The sequence below is a fragment of the Cicer arietinum genome, chromosome 5 (assembly GCF_000331145.2).
Source record: "Cicer arietinum cultivar CDC Frontier isolate Library 1 chromosome 5, Cicar.CDCFrontier_v2.0, whole genome shotgun sequence".
In the NCBI taxonomy this organism is placed as follows: Eukaryota; Viridiplantae; Streptophyta; class Magnoliopsida; order Fabales; family Fabaceae; genus Cicer; species Cicer arietinum.
Window position 1 is genome coordinate 37642504 of NC_021164.2, and position 6700 is coordinate 37649203.

Here is a 6700-nt window from a genome sequence, read left to right on the forward strand (position 1 = left end):
ACATTGGATTAACATTTAAGTTATTTTCCTACATGTTTGACTTATTCTAATCCATTTAGGGTATTTAACCAATCTTATGCATCCAATAAGTTCGTTTCTATCATTGGATGAACATTTAGGTCATTTTCATCCACGCTAGGCTTATTATATTCCATTTAGGGTTTTTAACCAATCTTGTGAATCTGATACGCGTGTTTGTATCGTTGATTTAATATTCGGGTCATTTTTGTCATCCTTCGACCTATTCTAATCCATTTAGGGTTTTTAACGAATCTTATGCATTGAAGTCATTTTCGTTATCCCTAGAATTATTCTAGTCCACTTAGGGTTTTTAATCAATCTAGTGCACCCAATATGTGCGTTTGTGTCATTCGATTATCTTTTAAGTCATTTTCGTCATCCTTCGACTTATTGTAATCTATTTAGGATTTTTAACCAATTTTGTGTATCCAATAAGTGTCTTCCTATCATTGGATTAAAATTTAGGTCAATTTTGTCCTCCCTAGGCATATTCTTGTCCATTTAAGGTTTTTAACCTATCTTGTGCCTCCAATAAGAGCGTTTGTGTCATTGGATTAACATTTACGTCATTTTTGTCCTCGTGTGACTTATCATAATCCATTTTAGGATTTTCACCAATCTTGTGCATCCAATAAGTGCATTTGTGTCATTGGATTAACATTTAGGTCATTTTCGTCTTCCCTAGGCTTATTCTAGTCCATTTAGGTTTTTTAACCAATCAGGTTCATCCAATACGTGTGTTTGTGTCATTGTATTAATCCTCCATTGACTTATTCTAATTCATTTATGGTTTTTAACCAATCTTGAGCATCGAATACGTGTGTTTGTGTCGTTGGATTAATATTTTGGTCGTTCTCATCCTCCTTCAACTTATTCTAATCCATTTAGGATTTTTAACCAAGCTTATGCATCCAATAAGTATGTTTGGGTCATTGGATTAACATTTACGTCATTTTGGTCTTCCATAGCCTTATTCTAGTCCATTTAGGCTTTTTAACAAATCATGTGCATACAATACGTGTGTTTATGTCATTGGATTAATATTTAGGTAATTTTCGTCATCCATCGACTTATTTTAGTCCATTTATGGGTTTTAACTAATATTGTGCATCCAATAAGTGCGTTTGCGTCATTGGATTAACAATTAGGTCATTTCCGTCCTCTTTGTGCTTACTTTACGCGTGTTTGTGTCATTGGACTATTATTTAGGTCAATTTTATCCTCCTTCAACTTATTCTAATCCAGTTAGGTTTTTTAACCAATCTTGTGCATACAATAAGTGTATTTGTGACATTGGATTAACATTTAGGTAATTTTCTCCTCCTTTGACTTGTTCTAATCCATTTAGGGTATTTAACCAATCTTGTTCATCCAATATGTGCAATTGTGTCATCGGATTAACATTTAGGTTATTTTTGTCCTCCATAGTCATATTCTAGTCCATTTAGGATTTTTAACCAACAATGTGCATCTAATAAGTGTGTTTGTGTATTTGGATTAACACCAATCTTATGTATCCAATAAGTTTGTTTGTGTCAATGGATTAAAATTTAGTTTATTATCATCCTCCTTCGACTTGTGCTAATCCATTTAGGGTTTTTAACAAATCTTATGCATCCAATAAGTGTATTCGTGTCATTAGATTCACATTAGTCATTTTCGTTATCCATAGGCTTTTTCTAGTCCATTTAGGGTTTTTAACGAATCTTGTGCATCCAATAAGTGTTTTTGTGTCATTGGATTAATATTTAGGTCAGTTTCGTCCTCCTACGTCTTTTTGTAATCAATTTATGGTTTTTAACCACTCTTATGCATCCAATATGTGCGTTTCTGTCATTGTATTAAAATTTAGGTCATTTTTGTTCTCCTTCGACTAATTTAATCCATTTAGGGTTTTTAACCAATCTTGTGCATCCAATACGTTTCGTTGGATTAATATTTAAATCATTTTTGTCCTTCCTAGTCATATTCTAATCCATTTAGGATTTTTAACCAATCTAGTTCGTCTAATAAGTTTGTTTGTGTCATTGTATTTAAATTTAGGTCCATTTTGTCCTCCTTAGGCTTATTCTAGTCCATTTAGGGTTTTTAACCAATCTTGTGCATACCATAAGTGCATTTGTGTCATTGGATTAACATTTAGGTCATTTTCTTCCACCTAACCTTATTCTAGCCCATTTAGGGTTTTTAACCAGTCTTGTGCATCCAATACGTGTGTTTGTGTCATTGTATTAATATTTAGGTCATTTTCGACCTCCTTCGACTTATTCTAATCCATTTAGGGTTGTTAACCAATCTTGTGAATCCAATACGTGTGTTTGTGTTGTTGGATTAATATTTAGGTCATTTTCATCCTCCTTCGACTTATTCTAATCCATTTAGAATTTTTAACCAATCTTATGCGTCCAATAAGTATGTTTGAGTAATTGGATTAACATTTACGTCATTTTCGTTCTCCCTAGGCATATTTTAGTCTATTTAGAGATTTTAACCAATCTTGTGCATCCAATAAGTGCGTTTGTGTCATTGGATTAACATTTAAGTCATTTTCGTCCTCGTGTGACTTATCATAATCCATTTTAGGTTTTTTTTACCAATCTTTTGCATCCAATAAGTGTGTTTGTATCATTAGATTAACATTAAGGTCATTTTTGTCCTCCCTAGGCTTATTCTAGTCTATTTGAGTTTTTTAACCAGTCTTGTGCATCCAATATGTGCGTTTGTGTCATTTTATTAATATTTAGGTAATTTTAGTCCTCCTTCGACTTATTCTAATCCATTTAGGGTTTTTAACCGATGTAGTGCATCCAATACTTGCATTTGTGTCATTGAATTAACATTTAGGTCATTTCCGTCCACCCTAGGCTTATTATATTCCATTTAGGGTTTTTAACCAATCTTGTGCATCCAATAAGTTTGTTTGTAACATTGGATTAAAATTTTGGTCATTTTCGTCCTCGCAAGTCTTATTCTATTCTACTAAGGGTTTTTAACCAATCTAGTGAACCAAATAGTGCATTTGTGTCAAAGGGTAAATTTTTTGGTCCTTTTCGTCCTCCTTCCACTTATTCTAATTATTTAGGGTTTTTAACAAATCTTATGCATCCAATAAGTGTGTTTCTGTCAATGGAATAAAATTTAGGTCATTTTTGTCCTTCTTCGACTTGTTCTAATCCATTTAGGGTTTTTGACCAATCGTATGTGTCCAATAAGTGTGTTTGTGTCATTAGATTAACATTTAGGTCATTTTCATCCTCCTTAGGCATATTCTAGTCCATTTTAAGTTTTTAACCAATCTTGTGCATCCAATAAGCGTGTTTACGTCGTTGGATTCATATTTACGTCAATTTCGTCTTCCTTGGACTTATTCTAGTCTATTTATGATATTTAACTAATCTTATGCATCCCATAAGTGCGTTTGTTTCATTGGAATAACATTTAGGTCATTTTCTTCCTATTTAGCCTTATTCTAGCCTATTTAGGGTTTTTAATTAGTCTTGTGCATCCAATACGTGCATTTATGTCGTTGTATTAATTTTAAGTTATTTTAGCCCTCCTTCAACTTATTCTAATCCGTTTAGGGTTTTTAACTAATCTTGTGCATCCAATACGTGCGTTTGTGTTGTTGGAGTATTATTTAGGTCATTTTCGTCCATCCTAGGCTTATTATACTCCATTTAGGGTTTTAACCAAGTTTGGGCATCCAATAAGTATGTTTGTTACATTGGATTAAAATTTAGGTCATTTTCGTCCTCCTTCGACTAATTATAATCCATTTACTGTAACGCCTAGTTACGTGGGTATAAAAACTGAGGTATTGATGGAAATTTTTTCAAAATTATATAAGAGAATAAGGTACTATAATAAATAATGAATTGTTCGAAAGAAGTAATGTTATGAAATCTCAAAATAAATCCTTAGAACTGAAAATTCTTTAATATTTAAAATATCCAAAACTGGGCAATTAATATCTAATCCCGAAATAAAGTATGATGTAGCCACTATGTCTACTTATTCTTGATCTACCAACCTAATTGAAGGAAGTCACTCTTCTCCAGGGAGGTAGGACTTCTCGACTCTCGACATCCCCAACGGTCTCAGTATCTGAAAACAACACTTTAATGAGATACTAAATCCCAGTGAATAATACACACAATTTTAAAACAAATATTGTTCTCAGCCGGAGCGTTAACCGGAAAAAGTCGATCATGGCACCCGCCTTCATCCAAAAATATTTTTTAGAACTATTAATGATATTACTAAGATTTCTCTATAATAACCAACTACTTCCAATAATTAATAAAAACTCATCAATTAAATTAACGATAATCCACATCTATCATAATCAGATAATTCCAATATACACATTTATTATGCAGAAAATAATCAATCAATTCAATGAGGGAGATATACTACTTATGCAAAGTGAGTATTATCTAATCATGTGGAGCACCAGCTCATCCAGTGTTGGGTACAAGACCCATTTGTGTGGAGTTTAAACCTCATCTCTTTATGAAGTTTAAAATCCATCAATATGTGGGTAATACTCATCCATAGGTGGGGTACAAGACCCATCCGTGTGGAGTTTAAACCTCATCTCTTTGTGAAGTTTAATACTCATTCATGTGGAGTTTAAACCTCATCTCTTTGTGAAGTTTAATACTCATCCAGGTGGAGTTTAAATCTCATCTCTTTGTGAAGTTTAAAACTGATCAATATATGGGGTCCAAGACCCATCCATGTGGAGTTTAAACTGTTGATTACTATGACCTCGTAATTACAGAATATGACAGTAGTTATCAAATTAAAACAATATAGAAAACAGAATACGTCTAGCATACAATTAAGATCGAACATACAATCATACGATGCAAGATTTATTCAGATTCATACACAGCGGAAATATAATACGGCATACAAGATTAACAATTAAAAGTAAAAAAGGATAAGGGATAGAATGCACCAAGGTTTATCCTGGTTCAGCTGTCAATATGACAGCCTACATCCAGTCCTGACAATCCAACTGGATTTCAGCTTTTTCTTCAATAGAAAGAATTGAGACTTGTTTACAGATTGTCCAATTTCCTCGAAACCTATCTATCTAACTCAATCTCTTTCCTATTACTTAACCCCTTGATCCTTGCAGTCACTCGTCAGACTCACACAAGATCAAGTCCGGCTCCTTCTTGATGATCTTTACATCAACGAAGATCGCCACCAGTTCTCATACTGGATTTTTCACAGTCGTTTCTTTACAGAGTATTTGTTACAAACAAAATAAAAGAAGTACAAAGTTTGTCTTCAATCTCTATCAATGTATCTCACAAGAATCTGGTTGTTCAATTGAGTGTTTGTGAGAACATTGTCTTTTTCTCTCAAGAATTCTTTTTCAGCTCTCTTAATGATTATGGATAATCTTTTTGGTCTTGATTTGAAAAAGCAATATTAGAATGTTATCAAAATGTTCTTAAGAGTTCTTCAGTGTTCTGAAGTATATTCAAGTGTTATCAAGTATTATGATGTGTTATTGAGAGAATGATTGAAAACTGTTTATATAGTTTCTGGAAAACAACTAATAAATCGATTTACCAATCGATTCATTAAAGTTATAAAACAGGCTTAATCGATTTGCCAATCGATTATCGCAAGTCTTGTTTTTCTTGAATCTTGAAACTACATAAACTAATCGATTTCCCAATCGATTCTTTTAAAAACACTTTTAAGTAAATTATGTGCAGACTTATATGAATCGATTGCATAATCGATGTCAGGTGTTTTGTTCCAATAATAAAATCACACCAATCGATTACTTAATCGATTTACTAAGTCACATAATCGATTCACATATACACATAATCGATTTGGCCACAAACTGAGAGTTCCCTGTGATTTCAAATATTTGTTTCAATCGATTTGCCAATCGATTGTGTTTAAAACAGGAACTTAGCTAATTTCATGTTAATCGAAGTGCCAATCGATTTGGTAGTATTTTTCTGAAAAGTTCTTACCAGTTGTTTAGTTCAATCGATTTTCCCAATCGATTGATACCAAACTTAACATGATTGAAATTCTCACAATAGATTGTCCAATCGATTGTGTTTTTCACAGGTCATGTTACTTTTGAAATATTATATAAGCAATTGATTTGTCAATCGATTAGCCTAGTAAATGGATTGTCCCTGTGACTTACCCAATCGATTTCCCAATCGATTTGTTTCAATCAGTTTTTACTTTGTGATGTGCACAATCCATGTGCCAATCGATTAGCATGCAAAACAGGTTGCCACTGACTTGCACAATTTTTATTTCTGATTGTGCCAGACGATTGCCTAATCGATTGTGTAACCACAAACAGTATGTTTCCTTACAACCCTTTTACGAAATCGATTTCCTAATCGATTTACTCAGTAGATTTTCAACTTTTGTTGATTTCTTGACTTATAAGCAATTTGTCTCAAGTGTGTAGGGTTGAGTTGTTGTTCCTGAAATCTTGCTCAGTTAAAATGTTAGATTTATCATATGATGTATGAACATTGTATGTTTGTTAATTATGTCAAAATTAGGATTAAGAGGACTAAAGTCCAACAATCTCCCCCTTTTTGCATAAGTGACAATCATACAATTTTAACTTGAGTTGAGCATTTCAAGATATAATATTAACAACAGAAATAGTTTCATA